Here is a 26507-nt window from a genome sequence, read left to right as displayed (position 1 = left end):
CTCTCTCATATTGGTTTTCACATTGCTTCACATAGCATCAATAAAATATAGAAGTGCTGAAATCAATCAATCAATCAATCATCTTTATTTGTTCCATTGATCAGCAAGGTGCTGACATCACTTTCTGATGACATACACTATACAGTGGTGCACTCTGTATCTATGGTGCACTCTGTACACAGTGGTGCACTCTGTATCTATGCCTCTTTCTGAGCTCAGTGTTTGTCTGCAACAGCAAATGCTGTACCTGCAGAGAGTTGTTCTCTGTGATTTGGAATGCTGGATGCATTCTCCCTTGGTACAGACAAATATCTTCAAGGAGAGAAGGGAGTGTGGATACAAAGTGCAGAGGGCATGGGGAGGGAAGAGATGGGGCTAATAAGAATGCTCACATTGGCCTTGAATCTGGGTATATCATTTCTGAACAGGGTGATTACCTGGATCACATAGTTCCTTCCTGTGCCTGCAGCTCTGATGGGAATGGAAAGGAACCATACCATCCATGATTGGACCTAAACTTTGCCAATGCAAAATGGAGCCCGCCCAGAGAGAAGGTTTTTCTGTAGCATCCCATCTCATGAGTAAAATACTGAATGGGCCAAATTCTGCTGAATTCAGAAGCACAAAAATTTCAGCTCTACTTGCAAAGCCAGATCATTATGCTTCCTGTGCAAAAAACAAACAAACCCTCCTATCAACACACCAGTGTATATAACTAAGATTAAAGTGACATCAGTGAGAGGACATGTATCCTGCTGAGTAATAAATTAATTGTGGTATTAGCCCTAATTCAGCAGTTCCATTTGCACATGTGGAGAGAGGGCTCACCAGCACAGATACACACAGATGTACAGAAGCAAGTGCTTCCCCATTCAAATCAGTTTAAGGAGACAGCTCTACATATGCATCATCAGAGCATACATTTGTTTGAAATAAACATGGAAACCTGCATATGTCACGGGAACATAGGAAGCTGCCATATACGGAGTCAAACCATTGGTCTGATAACCTATATGCTCTTCTCAGAGTGGTTCCATCCCCTAAGGGGAATATCTTACAGTGCTCACATGTGGTCTCCCATTCAAATGCAACCAGGGCAAACCCTGCTCAGCTAATGGAAGAAGTCATGCTTGCTACCACAAGACCAGCTCTCCTCCTTACATCAAGCTTATGTAAAGCTTCATGCAGGCACAGAAACCCTGATTAGTTCCTGATCACTGTAATAATCTATATGATGATAGATATGCTGCATATGTGAAACACAGAAATATCTTCATGCAGTCAAATTCAGAGACCAGATGTAGGGCAAATTTGACATAAGAAGCATTATATTGAATCTGATTCTTCATTCATCAAGCCCAGTACTGTCCTATTCTGGCTGGCAACAACTCTCCAAAATCCCAGGCAGAGGACTTTCCCATCCCTGCTACTTAATATCCTATAGCTGGAGATATGAGAAATTGAATCTGGGACCTCCTGCAATGCTGAATGCATAGACGGCCCCTCTGCTTGCCATCTTCACATCTGAAGTGGACAAAAGGTATTTTCCAGTCATGAGCAAAACAAGGCAAATTAGCACCCCTCCCTCCCGCCCACCCGCCCCACAAGAAGAAAATTTCCAGACCAATTTCACAATGTAACACCAAGCTTCTATTAAACTGGATTCCAGCAGATGATCTGATGGGACTGGATTGACTGGCTGTAGCAATCTGAAGAATTGTTCCTCCTTTAATAGGAAAATAGCACATGCCAAAGCACTTTTACATTGAAGAAAATAATCAGCAAATCTGGACTGATCTGGGATGCCTGCAAGCGGTCATTAAATAGCTTTGCTCAAATAAAAACAGAAGTGCTGAAGTCAATGCATGGGTTGCACAAGGAATCAGCCAACCTGGGCCCTGGCCAGGGGCCTACAATGGATCCCTGAGACTCCAGGGCCCATACTGGGTGGGTAGGGGGTGCCAGGAGGAGGGAGTCACTGGGAGTCACTCGTGCCACTGCTGCCACCTGCCTCATTTGCAAATGGAAACATTCCAAGGGCCATTTCCATTTGCAGAGGAGAGGTGGTGTGCAAGGCAGTGGTGGCACAAGAGCACCACACCTTTTCTCACCCTCCCCATTGACAAAGAAACTTACAAGAGGGATGGTGGCATAGCTCCATGGAAAAGCACCTGCTTTGCAATCAAAAGGTCCTTGATTCCATCCCCAATGTCGCCAGTTAGGGCTGGTAAATACCCATCTGAAACCTTGGAAAGCTACTGCCAGTCAGTGTAGACAATTTTGACCTAGAATATCAGATATGCACAACTGAAATGCCCCAGTGGGCCGGAACCAATCATGGCTTAATGTGTGAAGGCCAAGGTTAATTTTCAGCACGTGATTATTACCTTAACATTGATTATTAACAATATGAACAAAAGCGAGGGGCAGAGGATTGGAGTCAGTGGGAAAACATGGGGAAAGATGGATGGTGTCAGTAGACTCTGGCCTAAGGGTGGGAGACGTCTGGTCCCAATCAGTCAACTACATTGAGACTCTGCTGCGCATCTGCTGAACAGGCCAAGAGTTCTCCATGACTCCTGCTGTTGCTACAGGATATTCCTTCCTGTGGACCAGCAAAAAAGGCCCCGTGGGCCAGATCTGGACTTTGGGCCTTATGTTGTGCGGCCTGACGTAGATGGACCAATCATCTAACTTGGTATAAGGCAGTTCTCTGAATCCCTACAGACCCTCCAGAGCCCCCTGAGGTGATGCTGTGGCATCTGGAAAGAAGGCCCATTTGCTGAAGGTAGAGGAGTAGAAGAGAGCTGCCACTGAGGGACTCAGCAGCAGCTTCTTCCCTCAGCTAAAGCAGCAGGTGTGGGCGGGTGGTGGTGGTGTCTTCTCTGCCCTCTCCCACCTTATAACATGAGGAGGAGGAAACACTGCTGCAGCCACCATCATGTCCCATCTCCCTGCCATTTGCTGAGGGTGGGAGGAGCCAGACCCCTGTCCATCTCTGCCACTTATTTCAGCCATTCAGGCCCCCTTCATCCCTCCTTATTCATCTAAGACTGGGGAGACATGGTGGCAGAAGGTACACCAGGAGGGTGGGGCAGAAGTGCCACGGATGTGCAGGGCCTTATGCAAGGCTTTGCTTCAGGGCACTCTGCAACATGACACTATCAGTTATAGCCTGGTTTCCTCCATTTTTCTGAACATAAAGCCCCAGTAATAATCTTTAAGATGTCAGATTGTGCTGCTGGTGACCCATGTAAAAGTCATGTCACACAACAGCTGGTCCAGACATTTTGGTTGGTTCAGAACCACGGCTGATTGCCAGGATTAGTCTTCTCAGTTTAAAGCATGAGATATTTGAACAGTGGAAAAGAAATCACATACAAAAAGAACTTCCAAAGTGATTTCTCACAAAGGTACCTCCTCTTGCACACCATGCTTTTGAGGCCAGCTGCCTGGTTGCTCTTAAGCAGGGTCGCATAAACCAGAAGTAGAAGTATTAGGATATTAAGGCAGGTTGAATTTTTTGTAGGCATGTGCTAAGCACTTTTCAGTCTTAAAATGCTTGGGATGGTTTTAAAAAAAATCTAATTTACCCTAATTCACATGCAGGTCATAAAACACATTTATATAGTTGCAAAAGTGTACAGTTTAAAGAAGATAAAAACCACACATGGCAAGGCATTCCAACAGGGTTTTGTTGTTTTAAATTTAGCATGATGGAGTTGGGAAAGGTGGGGGGTCATTGCTGGTGACCAAATAATCAAGTCTCTTTCACTATATTTCATGCACAATCCCTTTCATTCTTTTCTCCCCCACTACCCACCCACCCACCCTCTGCACCATCTCTGTTCATCATCGAAAGCACAGAGCTTCTAAGGAATACAGGAAGGAACATCAAGATAGTTTCCTAAAGGAGCTTCAAAGATCAGGGAAATTGTTTTTTTAAACACCCTTCTGCCTAAAATGTTCAGTAGCAGCTGCATCCTTAAATTTGCTTTGCATGACCCCAATCCAGACACCCTCACTCACAGTAACAAGCTGTATGCATTCTTCCCTGTAAAAATCTTCCCTGCTGAACAGATGGTTGGCAGCACTGGCAATTTTGATATCATGGATCACCAGCTGGAGAGAGAGGGGATGCCCACAATCACTTCCCACCCCAAACAGCTGATTGGTGTGATAAAGACAGACAACATCAACCATCTGTTTGGTTGTACACACACGGTGAAGGATGTAGATGGATTTTCTCCCATGCAGTACTCTTCTGCATATTCAGGACTGCTCATAGAAGAGCGCTTTTACTAAACTGGGATGCATAAGGTGCAAGAGAAGCAATGTATCTGAACCACTGTTAAGTTTTATAGATCTTGGGAGATCCCTGCAGTTTATACTGTAGACTTCAGATACACACAGTCACAGAAGTAATCACCCTTTGCTGCTGCAATATAAATCCTCCCAGCTCATCTCAGAGCTGAAGCTGCAGTACAGTGTGCACTTCTCAAAGCATCTGTTGGTCCACAATTGCCCCATGACCATGTACTAGAATGAAATTATCTTAACGTAGAATGATATGTTATGGCAGACATGGGTCTCTCCACAAAGTGGCACCCCAATGTCATTTTCCTTCTGTCCCCTCAGGAATGTGCAGTAAGATTTACTCCATGATGCTGCATTTCCTTGCCCCAGATAATGGGATGAAGAAATGAAACTGATGTCATGACGTAAGCAATTGTGTACATTGTGTGTCAGGCAGGGGTGTAGCAAGGTTGGAGTGGGCCCAGAGACAAGATTTTAAAATGCCCCCCGCCCCATCACTGAAGCTCAGCTCATGAAGTAAAGAAATCTTAAAAGAGGCTGAATAGTGGTAACAAAAAGCATAGTAAAAATTATATATATAACCTATGTGCCACAATAGAACATCATCCTAAATGATTTTTTTAAAAGGTTTTGTGAATTGTGGACGATGCAAGTCATTTCATGGTACTAGAGAAAGACATGCTGTTCTGGTAGCTCCAGGTCTTAACACTCGCATCAATTTCAAAGGATGAATACAACCGTAGGAAGCCCAGGAGGGTGTGTGGCTGGGGGAGTCAGTCATGTGACTTGCCTCTGGGGGGCCCCCAAGGCAGTGGGCCCCCAGACAACTGTCTCCCCTTGCCCTATTATACTTACACCCCTGGTGTCAGGACCTATCAGGAGCTTGAAATGGGAACTCATGGTTCCCTGCACAGCTGCCCTTGTGGTGAGCCACTTGAGCAGCAGGTTGAAGCATTTCCCTAGGCAATAAAGGTTTCCTGGCTCCTGGAGAGATTCCACCCACTCAGGTTGGCTCTCCTCACCAGGAAAGGCAGTAAAAGGCTTCCTATTCACCCTGGGACTTTTCCTGGACAATGGCAGTTCTTATTGGCTTTTACTTGATCCCTTGCCCCCATATCCCACTCAGCAGCTGCTCATGACTCATTCCTGACTTTATAGAAGGGAAGAAGAAGTCAACATGCAGATGCTGGTCTCAGTTGCAGCTCTTTATTATTCTTAATGCTAGTTCTATCCTTGATGTTTATTTGTGACAGTTATAGTCCAAGGTGATCCAAAATGCTCAAACCTTTGCTCAGCCAACAGCATACACTGTAAGTGGTGAAATACAGACACTCAAATAATGTCCTCAAATACAGTCCTTAAATAATGCTTTAAATTTACTGCATACTAAAGGCTATATAATTAAAATTATAACCTCATAAAGTAATGCCCTAGTAAAAATGTACAGCATTTCAGCTTGTTTAAGTGCCCTCCAAAGTAAACAGATTTTGGATCAAGTCCAGTCAATTAAGGAGAAGAGCCCTGATTCTATAAAAATGTGTAGGTATGCAAAAATCAAAAACTGTTTGCAAAATTGTTAATATAGAGGGTAATGGAACAATACCAGAGCAATAGTCAAGCATTTTTCTCCTTATGTTTCTGTCCTAAAATTTACTCAGAATTAGATGTTATTAATTTCCATTATATTGCAATAGAGCACTTCTAAATATTGATTTCAGTGGGATCTGCTTCTGAGTAAGTGGATTTAGGATGGACTTCTCTATTTAGAAAATAAGAAAACTTTTTCGTCTGATCATTCTACATAGAGGATATGAACCAGTAATTAATTTTTGTGGCTGAATAACTCAATCTATCAGTGGGTTCAGACATGTGGAACCATAGCTTATTTTAATTAAGACTTATTTAGCAAACCTGGATTAGTACCACAGACCTCGCCAAATCCTGGTTTGTTCACCATATTGTAATTTGTTTGGACTCCACCCTTCTCCTTCCCTCCCACTCCCATGATCTAGGCTTGCCTTTCTCTGTGCAAGAGCCCTGCAAAGGTGGAGCTATTGAAACAAACCAAGATTAAACCATGATTGTGGGTTCAGTCCTCAAGCGAGAACATAGTACAAATAGATCTTGGATTCAGATCATGGTTTGACTGTCCAAAATAAAGTTTGTTGATTGGTGCAGGTTCAGACATACAAAAAAATCAAGTTAGATAAAATAAACCATGGTTCTGCATAATGTCAGAGACCATTCAATGGAAGAATTATGCACATTGAAATGGGGAAAAAATCTGTACAGCACTACAAAAATTCCCTACAGTTTGTGAACAACAAACTAAAATATGTTCAGAATTGCTGTCATCTTCAACAAGGATTAGCACTAGTCCAGGACCATGTCAGTGTAGACTAGTATCTGAAGTTTGTAGGGTTTTTCTCCAGTTAACCAAGCCTACCATAAACACTGTTGTGTTGTGTTTGATAACAAGCTCCTACAGTCTAAGCTAAGGACAAGGGGAATGGGGCAGGAAAAGCCAAAGTTGTTTTGCAAATATTTTGTTCAAGTAACAGCAGAAATGGCTGCAAAGATAGGGACTTACTAAAACAATGACCCATAGTACATCTGTGCTTTTTTTAAAAAATAAAAGTAGAAAATAGAAGAGTTCCTCAAACAATAAAATTTACATTTATAAAAACCAATTGCCATACATACAACTTATAACTGTCATTAATCTTACATCTTAACAAGTCATAACTTCAACCCAATTATGACACAGTTGCTTGTCTATTCTAATCTAAGTTCATTATCTGTTATTTGATTCCACCCCTACCCACCCCAAATCTGTGTGTGTGTGGGGGAGGGGTTAATGAAAAGGACTAGAATATGGGCTCCCAACCTTGGAAACCCAGATGTTGAATTTTGGACTACAAATGACCAAAGGTCATTGTGGTGGGGGATGATGGGAGCTGTAGTCCAGCAACATCTGGGGACTCAAGTATGGGGACCCCTGGATTAGAATACTGGTCTAATTTCTGCCTCCCATGTGCTACGTAAAGCTAGTATGTGAAAACCTGCACTAGTAAGTCTGGATAATGAAGCAGAAAGTGAAAATCCCCTTCCCATAGGATTTGCATAAAGGTAAAGGAAAGTGTGCCATGAAGTCGGTGTTGACTTCTGGCAACCACAGCACCCTGTGGTTGTCTTTGGTAGAATACAGGTGGGGTTTACAATTGCCATCTTCCGTGCAGTATGAGATGATGCCTTTCAGCATCTTCCTATATCGCTGCTGCTCGATATAGGGGCTTCCCATAGTCTGGGAAACATACCAGCGGGGATTCAAACTGGCAACCTTTAGCTTGCTAATCAAGTCATTTCCCTGCTGCTCCATTAGGATTTGCATACCTTCTATTTAATATGAAATTGGGTATATATGTATATGCATATGTATACAGTATGTACGTGCAAGTGACCTACTAAGAGGCAATCCTGAATGTATGCTTCATGCAATATCCAAAATGGTAGGAGAAATAATTTCCCACAAATTATCTCTTTGTTTTAGTACATGCTAAAAGGTTATTTAGAACCAAGCAAGCAAAAATATTGCAGGTCAGACAATGGTGCTTTAAGATTAGGTTTGTTTTAGGAAGAAGAGATAAAAAATTAGAATGATGAAAGAGACAGATTTGGGAAGAACATGGATATTACAATATAGGTATTCCTGATTTGAGACTGGCCAGTATCTAAGGCCAGTATCTTATGGATACTTACTAGGAAGTACATCCCACTGAATTCAGTATGACTTATTTCAGCATAAGCATGCAAAGATTTGGAAGGTATGGGCCTTTCCACTTGAGAAGTTTTTGTACAGTAAATTCAGTGCAAAGTACAGATATCTCTTAATGCTATGCTTCTTTTGAGAGGACATTTCCACCAGTATTGCAATCTTATAAGGTGCTGCTGCCAGCTGGGCAATATCTTTGTGCACCCTGTTCGCTAGAGTTAAAATCTGTCAAAATAGCAAGTGTCAGATTATGAATCTTAAAAAGCTAATCATTTTGCTAGCATGAAAGCATATTGTAGTAAGTGCTTAAACCTAGCATTTTTTTTAATCCTGTGAGGAAAGTATTGTTTTGATTATAGAATATTGGAGTTTAATTGGCATCAGTGTCAATGGTCTTGAAGACCTTGGTGTAAAACAAACCAATAGCTCTTAAGACCAGAACCTATATATGACCCTTGACTCAGCAACTGGAGGAATGATGTAGCTGTCCTTTCTGAAAAAGAGAGGAGTGCATGCAAGATGTAAGAGGAGATCAACCAATCACAATTGCAATACTTTCCAGATTAGAGTTCTGAAAGCTGGCCTTGAGAACAGGGTTTTCAGAAGTCCATTGATGTGCCAGTGAATAAGGTGCTGCAGTTATAATGGATTCCACACTGCTGATGCAAAGCACATGGTCAATTTAATGGACTGCAGGGAATTAATGATAAACCTGCAGTCTAAATCCTGATCTGTCGAACTGACCTTTCACTCTTTTAAACCAGAGAACAATAAACTTTTAAGGGCCATTGGCAATGCAAAGGTAGCATCCCAATAAACACAAAAAAGAATTTCACCTCTAAAAGTTCTCACTTGCACACCCTGCCTCAAGCACTATATTTCAAATAGGCACACTTAAGCACAGACAGCCAGATATGTAGAGAAAAGGTTAAACAAACTAGAAATGATGATGAGGAAAAGTTCACTGCTCATAATACTTGCTTTTTTCTTACAAGTTGGGCAACCTTAACCTGAAACTCTTAAGCCATCTGTAATAAATAAAAATACAAATTTCAAGATAACATTGCACTTAATGAAACATGGTGCACAAACACGGGGCATGTTAAACACTTGGTTTCTTTAACTCTTACTCAATTTCTATGAGAAACTGTTGCTCCTTCCTGATAGCTGCATCTTAGTCTAATTTTAGCATCCCCATTGCTGGTGAGGGAGGGAATGGCTTCCCAATTCAAGTTCTGCTGATTGCTTCCTTGATTCCTACTTCTACTAGGAATCTACACCATCATTTACTGGCATAAGGCTCCACCAGTGTTCCCTCTAAGGCGTGCAGACAAGTTTCTGGATGTCCACTCAGTTAACTTTACATCCCGCTCAGGCTGAATCAGGAAGGCCTCATGCTGAATGCATGTGCACACACACTGCTTTGATACTGTCACCCAGAACAAAATTCATTCCGCACATAGGTGAAAAAAATTAGAGAGGACACTGGGCTCCACTTTTGCCTGGAAGGAAAACGAGGGAAACTAGAGCTGCTGATGCCCTCTTCACATTTCAGCAGCCAGAGGGAGGGTAGGGGTATGCACAAACCATTTGATGTTGAATCAGTTCACATCGAACTGGGCTGGTTCTGCGGTTCAATCGTAGAACAGAATGCGGCCAGTTCAGTCTTCATCCACAGAAGCCTGAACCATGCTGCCAATGCATGGACAGCCTGTTTAAACATTGATTTCCAGAGGTGATTGGGGTGTAGGGGGTGGCAAGCAGCGGGAGCAGTGAGTGGCGTTGAGCTAGGAAGAACCTTAGACAACCTTTCTTGCTGCTCCCCCACTGCCCTTTGGTGGATTCCCCCACCCCTTTGCTTGTAAAGTGAATTCCTTAACAAATTCCCCCTTACAAGTATTGCTGCCTGAACCACAAAACCAATTCGATTGAATTGACCAGACAGAACTGGTTTGGTGGAATGTGGTTTGGTTCGAATTTGATTTGAAGTCAAACCGAACCATATTTTTGGGTTTGTACATACCCCTAAGAGAGGGTAGGGCACTGAGTCCTGATGACAAACAATTTTACACACTTAGACAGTGTACTGCTGCCAGCCTGCCCATCCCTGCACTACAATTCCCAAGTGGCATTGCAAAATGCACACATGGCAAAACATTATGAACCTATTTGGAACCCTTGGGGCGGGGGGAGCTATTTTTTCACAGAAGAAATTTCTTTTTTAAAATATCACAGAAGAAGCTCTTAATCCCTGGGCCAAATAGGATTCCACTGGAGCTCACATATCATTACAAATACAAATATCAATACAAATATCTCTTTCCCCTCAGTCCAAAATTTTTAATGTAGTTGAAGCTAAAGCTCTACAATAGTAGTGTTTGTAGGTCTCTTTTAGCTCTCTAGAATCTCATCTGAGACCTTCTCAAAGTGTCCTCTCAAAGAATATTAACCTTATTTTAATTATTATTTTTAAAATTATTTACATTTATATAGCACTCTTCCTTCAAGGAGCCCAGAGTGGTACACATAGTTATGTTTATCACCACAACCCTGGCTGAGAGACAAGTGACTGCCCTAAGGCTACCCAGTGAGTTTCACAGTTGAATGGCAATTTGAACTTGTGTTTTCCCAAGTAGTCCTAGTCCAGCACTCTAAAAACTACCCCAGACTGGCTTGAATGTTCAAATTTGATTAGAAGTGAACATCAATCCAGAAAAAGAAACTTGCACATGAAATAAATTATAGTTCTGTCTGAAGAGAAACACCACATGGACCCATGTGTGGAAGAGGACCCATTGCTGGATCAAGACTCTTAATTTAGTAAAGCAGACCACCTAACTGAGAAGCTTGAGGGGGATGAGAATAATGAGGGGAATCCACTCATTAACTATCCAACAAAACTGTGTAAATCTTTGCCTGACATACTCACGGAAACGTCTAGAAAGTACCATAGGAGTGCAAGGCTCTAGGTCAGAGCATGGCCCCTTTAAGCTCTCTTCATTCTCCACTGAGGTACAGGACTTAGAATAGTCATCCCTAGTGCTAGCCCTAGCTATAAGCACTCTTTTGAGCTCTGCAGCACTTTGAAGGGAGCTGTCCATGGTCTGGCATATCTTGTGTCTCATTTGGGAGCCTAAGCATTTCATACAGATAACTTGCTTCAGACTTTTTAGAAGTGCAAAGCAACTTCAGACATCTGAGATCATGAGTAAAGAGCCACAGGGAGAAAGGAAAACATAACTCTATCCCTACTAGCTGCCTTTCTGCACAAAATCCCAGACTGCTTTGGCATTATACAACAAACATTGGAATATTCTCTTCTCTTCTCTTCCTTCTTGTTGTACACATCAAGTGCCTCCACTCTGATAAGCAAAGCACGTGAATTGCTTTGTCATTTGACAGTTAAATGAATAGAAAAGATTCGTAAGAACTCTGTGAGAAACATAATTCTTGGATCTCACACAGTAGATACAGAAAGTGTGTGAATTAAGGTACAAATGCAATCTTACCTCATCAGTCCTTTTGCTGAGGCAGAGAACCTATTCAAAGTGGGTTTATAGGAGCAATGGGAAAATTCCTAGAAAGGCCTGTGTGATGGCTTCCTTGGCAAGCAGGTTGTATGTACCTGCCAACACATGCAAGATTGAGATGCTGTCATGCCACCAGGAGTGCTTCTGATGCTGTATCAAAATCAAATCCTGGACATGAGAGCAGTTGCACACAATGGCTCTCCACAAATGGGAGTCAGCACATTTTAGACATGTGGCTAAGTCAAAAATTAAAATTGATTAAAATGCATGTTTTTAGTTAGTACTTAAACAAGCAGTAGAACTCTGAATAAAAGGTTAAAGACATTGTTTTTCTTCTCCCTAGCTTCCCTTTCATGACTGCTTGTCAGCTTCTAGGCATCTGGTTGGCCACTGTTGGAAACAGACAAACTGGATGGAAGTTGATCGGTTCCAGCAGGCTAATTCTTATAAACAATATTCCTTATACAAGATGAGAAAACAGCACTGTTATCATTCAGGATCTCTATTAATTAACACACTCATTATAAACACTTTCGGTTACTCTCGGCACATATTCAGCAAAAATAAATGAGTGAGTGAGTGAGTGAGTGAGTGAATGAATGAATGAATGAATGAATTAAAACCAGGATTAACACTGGAGACAATTATAGCTGAGGCAGGATGACAGTGTGGCATTTTTCTTGCTAAAAACATCTTTTTAAGCTGTGGTTTTCCATTAGTTCAGAATCTGTTTGTACAAATATAGCAAATTGAAACCCTAACGTTGTTGTGGTTGAATGAAGTGCTGAAATGCAATGGCTTGTATCAAAAGAAGGGAAGCAATACATCAGTGCCAGGCTTCTATTCTGACTGAAACCAGAGCAAAATTATTTTTGACTTCAGCATTGAATTATCATTAGCTGAAGATAATACTCCACTATAAACCCATAACCACCGATGTCCTTCAAGATATTCAACATGACATCTTCAGTCTCACAGCTTTTCTTTTCTGGAGAACACATTGTCAATACAATTTTGTTTCAGAATTGTCTATACAGCATGAAACAACTCATTGTAACAATAAATTGATAGGTGGGCAATTTCTTCCTGACCAGGAATCTTTGCTCGTGTTCTTTTGTACTGCTGAGCCATGTAGCAATTTCTGCTCTCGATTCCCTGTAATTTCATCTGGCTTCAGTAGACAATTCCATTTGGCATATGGGCTATTTGCCCACAAAATGGGCAAAGTTGCTTGGGCATGCCATCAAGGCATTCTTCCTTGGAGAAAGAGCGGGATATAAATGTATAAACAAACAAACAAAGGCTGCAATCTAGGTGCAGAGAGCCATATGTACAATGAGCTTGACAGAGACAGGACAGACTTCCCAAATAAAAGGATTGTGAGAACTCTTGACATTCACACACCCAGCTGCTGAATCAGGTAGTACTTCCTCCATTATGCTCAGCTGATATGCATAAAGAGACTGAGTGCTGAGATCACAAGAAGTAATACTGGTAGTTCCACACTATCCTGCATTGGTCAGAGTCAGACCTGACTTGAAATACTGTGTTTCACTCTGTGCATAACATTTTAAGAAGGACATTGATAAACTGAAATGGGTTCAGAGGAGAGCAACAAAGATGGTAAAGGGTCTGGAAACCAAGTCTTATGCGGAACACTTGAAGGAGCTGGAGCATTTGAAGCTATTATTATTGTCAGCTTCAAATTCCGATAGGGTTGTCACATAGAAGATGAAGGGGGCACTTTCTCTGTTGCTCTTGAGGGCAACATAAGAACTGATGAGTGGGAATTACAAGATTCAGGCTAGACATAATTAGGAAGAATTTCCTATATGTAATAACGGCTTGATAGCCTCATGCAGTGGTGTTCTCTCCTTTGCTAGAGGTTTTCAGAGGCTGGACAGCAATCTACTATGGATGCTGTAGCAGATTCCTGCAATGAGCAAGGAGTTGGACTAAAAGACTCCAAGGTCCCTTCCTATTCTAAAATTCCATGATTCATAGGAAGCAGGGTTAGGCTGTGCTGGATAGCTTAGAGGTGGGTTGTGAGGCATGTGAGAGTAGGGCTAATAGCATGTTCTGTCAAATCAAGCAGAAAACAGTCAGCACCCACACTTGATTCTGGCCCTTCACCCAAGATTTTGCTCCTCCTCCTGGAGACCATGAGAAGATCCTAATTCCCAGAAGAATTAATCTGATAATTATGTTGTTTCAAGCTGGACAAATCCTCAAGCAAGGATATCTTCTTATTCTAAATCTGCAATTCTAAGCAAACTTAACTGTAAGTAAATCCTGCTTAAATCAATGTGGTCTGCATTAAGTAAACATGACTGTAAGGCAAATGTATTTAGTACTATAGCAAATGACCAGGCTCAAATTATCATACTTGGGACACATTATGCGAAAACTCAGCTCCCTTGAGAAGTCCATAATGCTGGGAAAAGTTGAAGGAAAGAGAAGAAGAGGGCGACCAGCAGCAAGATGGATGGACTCAATTATGACAACAATGAATGCATCACTGAGAGACCTTAAAGGCCAAGTTGAAGACAGATCATCCTGGAGAGAATCTATCTATGTGGTTGCTAAGAGTCGACACCAACTTGACAGCACTTAATCAATCAATCAATCAATCAATCAATCAATTAAAGGTAAAGGTAAAGTGTGCCGTCGAGTCAGTGTCGACTCCTGGCGACCACAGAACCCTGTGGTTGTCTTTGGTAGAATACAGAAGGGGTTTACCATTGTCATCTCCCACGCAGTATGAGATGATGCCTTTCAGCATCTTCCTATATCGCTGCTGCTCAATATAGGGGCTTCTCATAGTCTGGGAAACATACCAGCAGGGATTCCAACTGGCAACCTCTGGCTTGCTAATAAAATCATTTCCCTGCTGCACCTTTACAGGTGAAACTCGGAAAATTAGAATATCGTGCAAAAGTCCATTAATTTCAGTAATGCAAATTAAAAGGTGAAACTGATATATGAGACAGACGCATTACATGCAAAGCAAGATAAGTCAAGCCTTAATTTGTTATAATTGTGATGATCATGGCGTACAGCTCATGAAAACCCCAAATCCACAATCTCAGAAAATTAGAATATTACATGGAACCAAGAAGACAAGGATTGAAGAATAGAACAATATCGGACGTCTGAAAAGTATAAGCATGCATATGTATTCAGTACTTGGTTTGGACCCCTTTTGCAGCAATTACTGCCTCAATGCGGCGTGGCATGGATGCTATCAGCCTGTGGCACTGATGAGGTATTATGGAAGACCAGGATGCTTCATTAGCGGCCTTCAGCAATTCTGCATTGTTTGGTCTCATGTCTCTCATCCTTCTCTTGGCAATGCCCCATAGATTCTCTATGGGGTCAGGTCAGGCGAGTTTGCTGGCCAGTCAAGCACAGTACACTGTATACTTTTCAGAGGTCCGATATTGTTCTATTCTACAATCCTTGTCTTCTTGGTTCCATGTAATATTCTAATTTTCTGAGATTGTGGATTTGGGGTTTTCATGAGCTGTACGCCATGATCATCACAATTATAACAAATTAAGGCTTGACTTATCTCGCTTTGCATGTAATGCGTCTGTCTCATATATCAGTTTCACCTTTTAATTTGCATTACTGAAATTAATGGACTTTTGCACGATATTCTAATTTTCCGAGTTTCACCTGTAGGTGGCTAGTACTATAGTACTAAATATTAAATACAATTTACTCATTCTGTTTCACTTACATATACAGAGATGTTTACAGTATGAATACAATACATTGTATACATAGTGTAATCTTTCATGAATTATCCAATCCATGAAAACATGTTTGAGGAATTTGCAACTATATCTATTCCTACTCATCCCTAAGTATTGATGTTCTGCCCACAAAGGTCTTTTTTCTACTCAGATAACTAATTCCACCAATGCATTTATTCTGGTTTGACAAAGAGAAAATATACTTGAGTCATAGACTCTGTAATGTTTGACATCAGTTTGAAAATATGGCCTTTAGTATAGGAACATAATGGGTTTGATGGAAATAATGGCAACCACCACCACCATTCCAATCCAGAAAGCTAGCAAAGTGCAAGCAAACTTTCAAAATTAATTCCTGGCTTCATGATATGACATACCCTCCAACTGGCCCTATTTAACAGGAAGAGTCCCTATTTTCTGGCATGTGGCCCTGGAAAAATTGGACTCACTGGTTCCACTCTGGAGTTTTTCTAAAGGGCTACTTAATTGCAATAGAACCAACTACTCTGGAGTAATTTAGTCACGATACGGGCCATTGTCCTTATTTTGTCCCTAGTATTGCATTTTGCACCATGCCTTGTTAAAACGTTGTTTGTGTGAGTCATGTATGAAACAAAATGCATGTACATGAACATTAAGGCACCAAGTCATGCATAGTCTTCCATTCATGGAACTGCTAGTCAGGATGCTGGCCAGTATATAGGAACATAGGAAGCTGCCTTATACTCAGTCAGACCATTGGTCCATCTAGCTCAGTATTGCCTGCACTGACTGGCAGTGACTCTTCAAGGTTTCAGGTAGGAATCTCCCCCAGCCCTACCTGGAGATGCCAGCGAGAAAAGCTGGTCTTGTGATATGAAGCATTAATTGCCCCCTCTGCTAAGTAGGGTCAACAGTGGTTTGCATTTGAATGGGAGACTATATATGAGCATTGTAAGATATTCCCTTTAGGGGATGGGGCTGCTCTGAGAAGAGCACCGCCATGTTTGCATGCAGAAGGTTCCAAGTTCACTCCTTGGCATCTCCAAGATAGGGCTGAAAGAGACCCCTGCCTGCAACCTAGCACTGTCTCCATCCAAAAGACAAACAGGTTTAACTTGGAATGGCATCCAGAATGCTGTCACTTTTAAGTGCAAAAATGATTGTGTATGAAAGGTAATTTTGCTGGCTGGAATGATCCAAAAGAGGGTCATGCCACCTGGGATTTGCAAGTAAGCAACTTCTAGATAATCAGGCAGTCAGCATTCCCGAAGCCAACTGACTCAAAGGACTTGATTCCATTCTCTTTAATATACTTGAGGATTAGTGCACATAATACATTATTAATGTCTCAAGTAGTGTTATCACATTAAGTAATTAATTAAATATGGTGATGCAAAGTTCTCATTAAATACAAAAATGACAAAATATAGTTTAAATCATAGTTTCTCAACATGAGGCACATGTGCCCTGTTTGGGGGAATGCAGGACAAAGGTATGGAGTGTAGGATGAAAGGGAGAGGAGAAAAAAGTTCAGCAAGAAGAACGGAGGGAAGAGTTTCTGCTTGAGTTTGCAACTCAGTCTTTGCAGCTGGGTATGGCTTAGAACTAGACTCACTTTATCTCTTTCTCTGCCCCCACATTTCTTGTCTTTCGATCTTGCTCCTTCACCCTCTAAAAATGATGGCCAACGGGAGGGAAATATCAGTGCGCTGTTTAATACATAGCACTTTATACTTCCCAGCCATAATTTGGCAAGCTGCACTTAGCGCAGCATTGGGTTCAGCCATCATAATTTTGGCCAACATCACCTCTAGACCAGGTCCACACTCAAGTTGTGCATCCCTGGTATAAAAGGTGGCAACCCTACCCACACTAGATTGGACATTTGGCATATCATGGCCCTATATACACAGCCCTTCTTCCAGGTTCCAACAAATAACACAGATTACTGGAAATATACTAAAAAATTGAGGGAACTGATTAAATTTTCCAGAGGTTAGGGGCTACTTGCCACTTTAAAGGTTGAGAAACATTGGTTTAAATTACAGTCTCTTGACTAAGTGCCACAAGCTCCTTGAGTTCAATGTTTTAAAAATCAAAACTACATGCACTTCAAGCAGATCTTGCAAGAATATCCAAGTTACTTAAATCCAGGCATATTCAAACCACTAACAGCCTGATCTTATGAGACTCAGGTCTCAGGTTGCAGCTGATGATTAGGCACCAATGGTCCTCACACCAGTACAAGGGGACACCAAGCAATCTCCTTGAGCAGACTTTGAAGCAATCCTGGCTCCAGTGCTAGTACAGCAACTGCCACTGGTCCTTCTTTGCAAGGCACAGTGGTGCCATGCATGGATTGGGTTTATCTGGATATAGGCATACAGGGAGGCAGAAGTGCATATGGAAAAGATATGTGATGGCTTGTTGCTACTGACTCAAATCACTCTTTTGTGAAACTTTTGGCAAACACAAAAGAGATTGATAGTTCTGCCAGTGTGTTTCTTTGTGCTGCAGAAAAGTTAAACTACCCCCTTAGGAGTAGACCCTTTCTTACACATGCAAAAGGTAAGAAAAGTCACATTTAATTCTGTTTCTCTGTGCCATTATTAGGAGTTATGAATGAAGGAGGGATACCGTGTTATCTGCATTCACAAGTTGGTACATCTCCCAAATAGAAACAAATAGGTAAATAAAACTAATACTCTGGTAAAAGCCTTCCGATAATTTGTAAATGCAAATATGAAGTTGTACTGTCAACCCCAAATAACATTTTGTTATTTATTTCAGACACCACCAAGCTGCCATGGTACACATATGGCTTTTTTTCTGTCTGAACATTCTGCTTTCCTCGTTGATTGGTTGAGTAGCTGTGACGTCAAACACATTATGGACATCAGAAAGGCTGAGGTTTGGAGACCTGTGTGGGAGAGGACCAAGAATGCAAGAAAACCTGCATTTCCTGGATATGACAACAAAAAAGGGAGGACAATTGATGGGTGTATATTATATTATATTATATTATATTATATTATATTATATTATATTATATTATATTATATTATTTATATACAGCCCAACTCCAAAGGCTCTAGGTAAGTTTATTAGATGGTGAAGGAGGCAAGGGACTTGAGTAGAGAATGGTGGCGGGGCGGGGGGGAGAGATGCAACCAGGGGCATAGCTAGGGAAGAGGGGGACCTGTGTTCACGCCTCTCCCAACAGCCCCTCAGAGTGAGGGAGATAATGAAGAAAATAGGGAGGGGTGGAGCGGGCGGCCCTCAGGAACTGGAGGGCCCGGGTTCTTTGAACCCATCCACTCAGTTATAGCTGCACCCCTGGATGCAACCCATACATAGAATCTAGGAGTGCAGTGATTATTGTCCCAGTGCAATTGCATCTGCTGCATATCTTATGTGCCTAAGTTAATAAGATACTCTAGTAAAATGGTCAGGGATCAAGACCTATAACCTAAAATCAGGATGCCCATTCTTTGCCCATTGACACAAATATGTGGTCTAGAAGCCAAGGCATTTAAGCATCCTGATCAGAGCTCAAATCCTAGATTAACAACCCTAGTTAAATGTCGGGTTGGTGTGGTGCTGACCCAACATTGCCAAAAACATCCGGGTTCACATGAGTGGAAATCGGGAGCATAAGCGCCATGCATTTTAATGTTTGACAGAGATTGCTCTGATCATGTGAACTTGCCCTAAGTAATACATGCTTTATCCTTGAAGATGGAACATTTGTAATATACACTCTGAATCTAAAATATCTCACTATTCTTTTTATTATATTTGAAGGTGAAACATTAAAGATCCAGCTTAAGGCATCATAGAAGAGTTTGAATTGCATCTTCTTTTAGGTATTAAGGATAATGGTTCAAGATCTTGCCCCTAAGATTATCAAACCAGCACAACTGAAACTGAATTGATTTGGATAAAATTATGCGCCCAGAAAATATGTTTCCTACATTTATTTAACAGAAACAAATTCTAGATGAATCACTGAGTCTGCTGCATTAAAAGTCTTTTGGAATTTGAAGACCTACACATTTATGGGAGTATAAGATTTCATGAGCCAGAGCATCTGACAAAGTAGAATCTGGCCCACAAAAGTATATACCACAATACATTTGTTAATACTTAACATTATTTAAAAGTGAAAATTTTCTATTACAACTTTGGACTAAAAATTTTCCGATTTAGAAGTTCAAAGAAGAGAGGAAGTGTGATTTGTTCAAACTAATCAAACATATTTGAGAGCATATTCCTGGCCACTAACCACTGAAGCAAAAGCCAATTCCTTCTGTGGAAGAATAATTTGAGATTGTATTTTACACCTCAAGACAATGGACTTTGTAGACTTAAGCACACCTACCAAATTCTACTGAAATTGTTGGTCTTACTTACAAATATAAGTGTTTAGGATCCAGCTATAATTGGGCATAATTTGAGTGCAGAACTGCAGCCTACATCACAAGATCAAAAGGGTATTCGTATGCATGAGAAATGCACATGTAAAAAACAGACCCTGAAGAAAGTGGAAACATAACATGAACATTCAATGTGCTATTTTCACTCAATGTGCTATCAGCTTTTGCTGATAGGACATAAAGCTATACAAATTTATTAATGAATGTCAGTTGAGTAATCTTTTAAACAAAGCACTACTGTGGTCAACCAGTAATAATGGATGAAGTCATCAGTTACTTCATCAGACCAATGAGTGTTTTTGGCTCACTGAATGAAGAACAGAAAGGTGTCCTCCGCCCCAGCAATTGTTTTCTATGCAGCCTTTAGATGCCCTCCAAAGGAAGCAACATGATGTCACCTTTTACCGTGGTGATTTTCTTTATTTAGCAGGGGGAGAGTAACTGGCCCTATCCACCCCCAGCACAGTACTTCCAGTGACTGTTGCTGGTGTGTGTCTTATGTTTCTTTTTAGAATGTGAGCCCTTTGGGGACAGGGAGCCATCTTATTTGTTTGTTATCTCTCTTTGTAAACCGCCCTGAGCCATTTTTGGAAGGGCGGTATAGAAATCAAATTAATAATAAATAATAATAATTTTTTAAAAGCATTCATAGCCATGAATATTTAGAGTAACTCCCACATTTTTTGCATTTCTATTAAATGTGACCTGATCTTTCAGAGAGATCTGCCACAGGCTTAGCATCAGTGACCAGCATAGTGCACTTGGCCAGCCTCATGCACTGACAGAGGTCCACTATCTACTGAAGTCCTCAGCAGTGTGGCTAGGTGCCACCATTTTGTATAACCAAGCCTATGGACTCTAACATGCACACAAAGCTATACAATCTCAGCTCAGCTAATCTTATGAGTGGGCTGCCATCTGCTTCTGCCTCACTCATCCACCCATTTGCTCTGGGACAACCACGTGGCGGTAGCAGCCACAGCAAACAGAGGAGCCAGAGCCCACTTCTTCTGAGATCACCAGCTGGTGGCAATAAGAAGCAGCAGCAACAGCAGTTACAATTACCAGCATCCCCACTTGGCCCTCCAGGTGGAGTGGAGGAGATGCCCCTGCTCCTATAAATCTGAGCCCCCTCCTTTCCTCTAGGCCCACTGGTGATTTGTGCAGCACCTCACTCTGCTGTGGTGCTCTGCTAGGGTGCTCCCTGATCTGCTATATGCTGAGTATTGTTGATCACTGAAGTTGGATGTATATGTAATGGACCATATGATCTGAAAAGATCTGAAAGATCTAGGTTCTAGCAGAATGTATGTATTACCCAACCTTTGAAGAATACAAAGCTGATTTTTTAGTGACAGAAAGCACTTATATGGTATAACTTTATCTGCATTTTGACTTTAATCTTTCCTTTATTTACATATTAGTAAAATTCCTGTCACTATTTTGGATGGGGATTAGAGAAAGGATCTCCAATTTACGTGAACCTGGGGACCACATAAATACGGCATTATTCTTTGCTTATGCTGCTACCATTGCTACCACTCCTACCTCTTGGGTAGGTTCCAGATGGTGTCGCTTGGAGACTGTTGCTCTTCAAAACAAGAGCTCTGGTATGGAGTCCCACAAGGCTCCATACTGTCTCCAATGCCTTTTAACATCTACATGAAACAGCTGGGAGAGATAATCAGGGAATTTGGTGCAGAGTGTTATCAATATGCTGGTGACACTCAAATGAAATCCTTCATTAGGAAATGACCTAACTTCCCTAAATGGTTGCCTGGAGGTGATAATGGGCTGGATGAGGGTGAACAACTGAGGCTGAATCCAAGCAAGACAGAGTACTCATTGTAGGAGGCTGAGACTTAGGAAGTGGTTTAGATCTGCTTGTTCTGGATGGGGTTGCAGTCACCCAGAAGAGCAGGTATGTAGTCTGGGAGTAGTTAGACTGTGAACAGCCCAGGGACATCTTTCTATGGGGCGGTATGGAAATGTTTTTACTAAATCAAGCAATCAAGTAATTAAAGCTGCAGCCTAGTCAATTCAATGTAACAGGGAGAGGACATGCCAAAGTAACTCTAGTTTTTAACTATAATCAGGTGATCAAATTGTAGAGTGTTTTTGTCCTGTGTGCCTGGTGTTTAGTTGAAATGCAAGACCCTGAATAGCCTTGTCCAAGCATTCTCCTCACTCATCATAACTTTTTAACAAAGGTTATAGGAAATAATAGCCTGTGGATGCAATTTTATACACTGAGCTGTCAACAAATGCCATTTAGCAAGCCCTGCACATAAACAGAGGTGTGAACGGGGTCTGAAAAAGCATCATCATCACCTGCTAGCATTTGAGATGACATTTCAGTGGGGTGTATTGAGACTCCTTCAGGTTGCAATAACACAATGCAAAGTTTTGCTATACAAAAGCAGCTGCATCGATGCCATTAAAAAGTATACAGCAGACTTCCTTTGCTCACTTGAACAAAAGGCAGATTTCATACATTTTTCAAGAATTATGTATTTATGTTGTTGCACAACACACAAATACTTCTGTAACTGTAACTAAAGTGGGCTTTTGCATTGCACAGCACATTAAAAGTACAAATAGAGCTCTCCACTGTGGAAGTATTCTGAGGAAGAAACATGACACAGATAGTATCCCCACTCCATCCCAGCAGAGGACAAAGAAAGCGCAAGGGATTGTGCTAACTATATCACAAGCGCTAAACATTATCAGATCTTCAGTCTGGGTAGACCTAGACCTAGACTAAAGCCTAGACTCAGACCAGTTTTATATCCAAGCATGTGAACTGGATTACTTGCAAAATCATTTGAAATTATTTCTTCTGCAAAAATCTTTCTGCCATGCATTTGCTCTTTGCTGAAGTTGTAACACAGTGTGGTCAGTATTGTAGACTGATTTGGGGTGTGTGTGTGTGTGTGTGTGTATGTGCGCGCAGAGGCACAAAGCACTCTTACCCCTGGACTTCGGGGCCGAAGTCCAGGGCCTCCACAGCCCATGCCCCCCCCCCCATCCTCTTTAGTCTGTCCTGGGTGGTGTGGTCGCCCAGTGGAGCATGATGATGCTTTATTTGCAGGGGAGGGGGGGGGGGCTCCCAAGGCCTTTAGGTCCCGGCTACAAAATTATCTAGGGGTGTGTGTGTGTGTGTGTGTGTGTGTGTGTGAGAGAGAGAGAGAGAGAGAGAGACACACAGACAGACAGAGAGACAGGTGGGAAGTGTGAAATCAATATATTTTTGCCCTTTCCAGGAGTGTAAGTAGGGGAGAGGGGGCCCATCTTTGCCCTTCTCCCCAGTGGCCCCTCCGACTGAGGGAGCTAATGAAGACAATAGGGAGGGGTGGGAGCTGGGGGGCCCAGGTTCTTTGAACCAATCCACTCAATTATAGCTACACCCCTTACCCTTTCTAATTTTTTGGTACTGTTAACCCTGGACATTTTCAGGCTGCTTATGCAGAAAAACAAAGTGCTGGAAACAGGAAACAAACAACTCTTTATCTGCCCAGCATAGCCTCCTGCTATGATACCTGGCTAAATAACTCACAGGGTGGTTGTGAGGATAAAAAATAACCATGTACACTGCTCTGAGCTCCTTGGAGGAAGAGCAGGATATAAATGTAAATAAATAAACAAATAAATAATGCCTTGATTGAGGCAGTTCCCACTTTTGTTTTGAAGATAAATTTTATCTCCTACTTCACTGCCCTTTCTGCCTACAGAAATGCAGTACCATCACAGCTCAGGTTTTCCAGTAGCTACCCAACAGATAGTCTTTTCATTTCTAAATCAGGAGTGACAACTAAGAGCCAACCTATACATCATATTACCGGTGTCACAGGCCCAATTATTAGTTAAAGAAGTGCTTGTTATTAGTGGGTCCAGTCTGCACACTAGGTAATCTTGAGAGTTTATTTGGAAGCCTCTTTTGTCTGATGGACTTCTATGGGATTAAACTGTTGGTGTTCATATAATAGGTCAATGGGTCAGTGTCCCCAAATCACAATGTGCTATACAATTAAAAACCATAGCTTATATAACAGTCCCTCTCTTTTCTGCATCCAGGAAAGAAAGGTAACTAGAAGTACAGCTTAAAAGACACTCTCTGGCCTGGGTCCAAGAAGAAGTCAAGGAACATCATGAAAGAGCAGAAGGCTTACACCTACTGTTGTGCTTGTGGACATCTCCTCAGTTAAAGATGTGATCAGCGCTGTCAGAGCTGACAGCGCTGATCACCTATTAGGCAGTGTGCATTGTACAACATAATCCTGGATTGGAGAGGAGAGCTGGTCTTGTGGTAGCAAGCATGACTTGTCCCCATAGCTAAGCAGGGTCTGCCCTGGTTGCATATGAATGGGAGACTTGATGTGTGAGCTCTGCAAGATATTCCCCTCGGGATGAAGCCGCTCTGGGAAGAGCAGAAGGTTTCAAGTTCCCTCCCTGGCTTCTCCGAGATAGGGCTGAGAGAGTTTCCTGCCTGCCACCTTGGAGAAGCCACTGCCAGTCTGTGAAGACAATACTGAGCTTGATAGACCAATGGTCTTACTCAGTATATGGCAGCTTCCTATGTTCCTATGTTCCTATTGTCCCCCATTTATGCTGGTCCATGTCCAGAGGTCTCTTCCTGCAAGCAGATTGACTTCTCTCTATTACAGCAAATGCCCTTACACCAGAACCACATAGGTTCCTTTCTATGTACAAGTTACCTTAGTTGTGGGTGTTAAACCTGAATAATATTTGAAATGAAACACTGAACTTTATTTTGTGGATCTCTAAGTATTTATGTGCTATATTCACCTAAAGATATTCTGAGAATACTTAAGCAATCCATTGTATAGATTCAGATCTTGACATATTTCATTCTGAAAAAAATATTGTGCAGTATGACCTCATAGTAACAAATGTGCAGTTTAAATATTTTTTCCTTAAAAAGGCAAGTATGAGGAGGGGAGGTGAAAGAACTTACTAACTAGGAGACTGCTTAATTCTACAATATATCAAATAACAGCCTGCACATTCAAGTCAAAGTTGCCAACATATGACAAAGTACTGGTCAAAGCAAATACACATTTACTGTTAGGAAATATGTATATTTTCCCCTTCTCCCCAAAGAGTTGCAAAACACATCAGTATTAGGGTTTTAAAGACTCAAAGCAGATTAGATGTATGTAAGACTTGTTAAGCTAAGTTATCCCCTCCCTTCCTCCTTTCTGCAGGTTGACTTCATCAACCCCAAGGAGAGTTCCTTTCAATGTCCAGTTTATCTTTTCAGATATTTGTACTTAATCCCTTGTAAACAGTAATGAGAAAAGGCTGGTTCAAAGCACATGTGTTCCCCCCTTCTTAAAGCCCAGCAATTACAAGCGTGGCTTGCTCCCCCACTTCCTTACAGCATGATGCTATTTTTGTGGTGCAGACCTTTATCTGGGAGTGACGACACCTTTATCAAATGCCCTATTGCATTTCTGTGGGATTCCTATACATGACTGTAGAGGAAGATCCCCAGCATATTTCCTTTCCTCCTCTTTCAAGGACAAAGAGGATTCCAGTTGCTATGTACACCCTGGGGGCTTTGGGGATTAAACACAAAAGGAGAAACTTGCATTTAGTTCATTAAACACACGCAATTATCACGAGGGTAGAACAAAAATGAGGCAGAAAATGAAGGTCATGAGGCTTAGCTGTGAACCATAGAGGGGAAGAGAGAGCGAGAGAGCATGGTGGGGCACTGCAGCAAGCTTACTCTATGCACATACCAGTACTTACCATAAAAACAGAAAGATTTGAAGAGAACCAGCTTAGAGGGTCCTTTTGAAATGTATTCAGCGGTAAGAGATCCAAATAACGCTCGGCAAGCAGCCGTCTGGAGAAAGGCAAGGTGACGGATGGGATGCTCACTACACACAGCCAGACGGACACGCACACGTATCAGGCAAGTCTTCCCACCGCCTTCCAAACCTGTAAGCAGTTTGTGCTGGGGTACAAAGAAGTCAGACTCCTCTGTAGCACTGCAGCTAAAACAGACTGTTGTTTTTCTCCCGTCACACACTCAAGCTACGCGGTATGGTAGTGGCTGTTTTTTTTCTCTTTTCTTTTCTTTTAACCCCTGCTGTCTTCATATGCTCACAATTATTTGCCCTGTAGAGATATGATGGGTGGGGGGGGGGGAGGAGTTGGGGAATGGGAAAAGAACTGAGTGGAGAGCCACTGAGCCAGCAGCATCAGTATTCTTAATCAGTCATTGCCAACAGCCAATCAGGTGGCCCTTGAGCTGTGCCAGCAGGAGAGTTAACCAAAGCCCCTGACAGCACAGCACTGAGGCGAGCAACACATTTCCTTTGCCTGCACAATGACGCTCCTAGGGCAATCTGTTTCTCTTGATCCTGGAGGCTTTCATTTCCCCGGCAGACGAATGAGCTGTCCACAGGCAGCGTGGTTTCCGTTCACAGCCCTTTTTAAAACAGTGTCCATAATGAGGTCTTAATGCTTGCTTGCTATTCCAGTGTGCACTACTTTTCTATCTCTACACTTCCACCACAGCACAAGACTGTCCTACGTTTCGGGGAGTCTCTTGTGGTCCCTTCCTGCCTTCCGGCATCAACTGAAACTTAATGTTCTGCTATGGTTTACACTTGAAGCCTACTTCCAATTCCATCAATTATTCATTATTTAACATTAGAGCATGTTTACATTACAGAGAGGG

The 26507-nt window shown here is 41.9% G+C and overlaps 1 protein-coding gene across 4 annotated transcripts in view; it reads right to left on the bottom strand.

The window, feature by feature from the left end:
* ANO4 (anoctamin 4) overlaps positions 1–26507 on the bottom strand; it is a 255081-nt gene that overhangs the window by 187343 nt on the left and 41231 nt on the right. For 3 of the 4 annotated variants that reach the window (XM_053257091.1, XM_053257093.1, XM_053257092.1), the window contains exon 1: positions 25571–25942. The exons of the other annotated variant lie outside the window; for it this stretch is intronic. The gene's annotated coding sequence lies outside the window, so the exon portion shown is untranslated. Of the gene's footprint in view, positions 1–25570; positions 25943–26507 lie in introns of those variants that run through there. 4 annotated transcript variants of the gene reach the window in all.

This window comes from Hemicordylus capensis, chromosome 5 (assembly GCF_027244095.1).
Source record: "Hemicordylus capensis ecotype Gifberg chromosome 5, rHemCap1.1.pri, whole genome shotgun sequence".
Classification (NCBI taxonomy): Eukaryota; Metazoa; Chordata; class Lepidosauria; order Squamata; family Cordylidae; genus Hemicordylus; species Hemicordylus capensis.
Note: the sequence above shows the minus strand (reverse complement) of the source record. Positions and strands in the feature narration are given on the sequence as shown.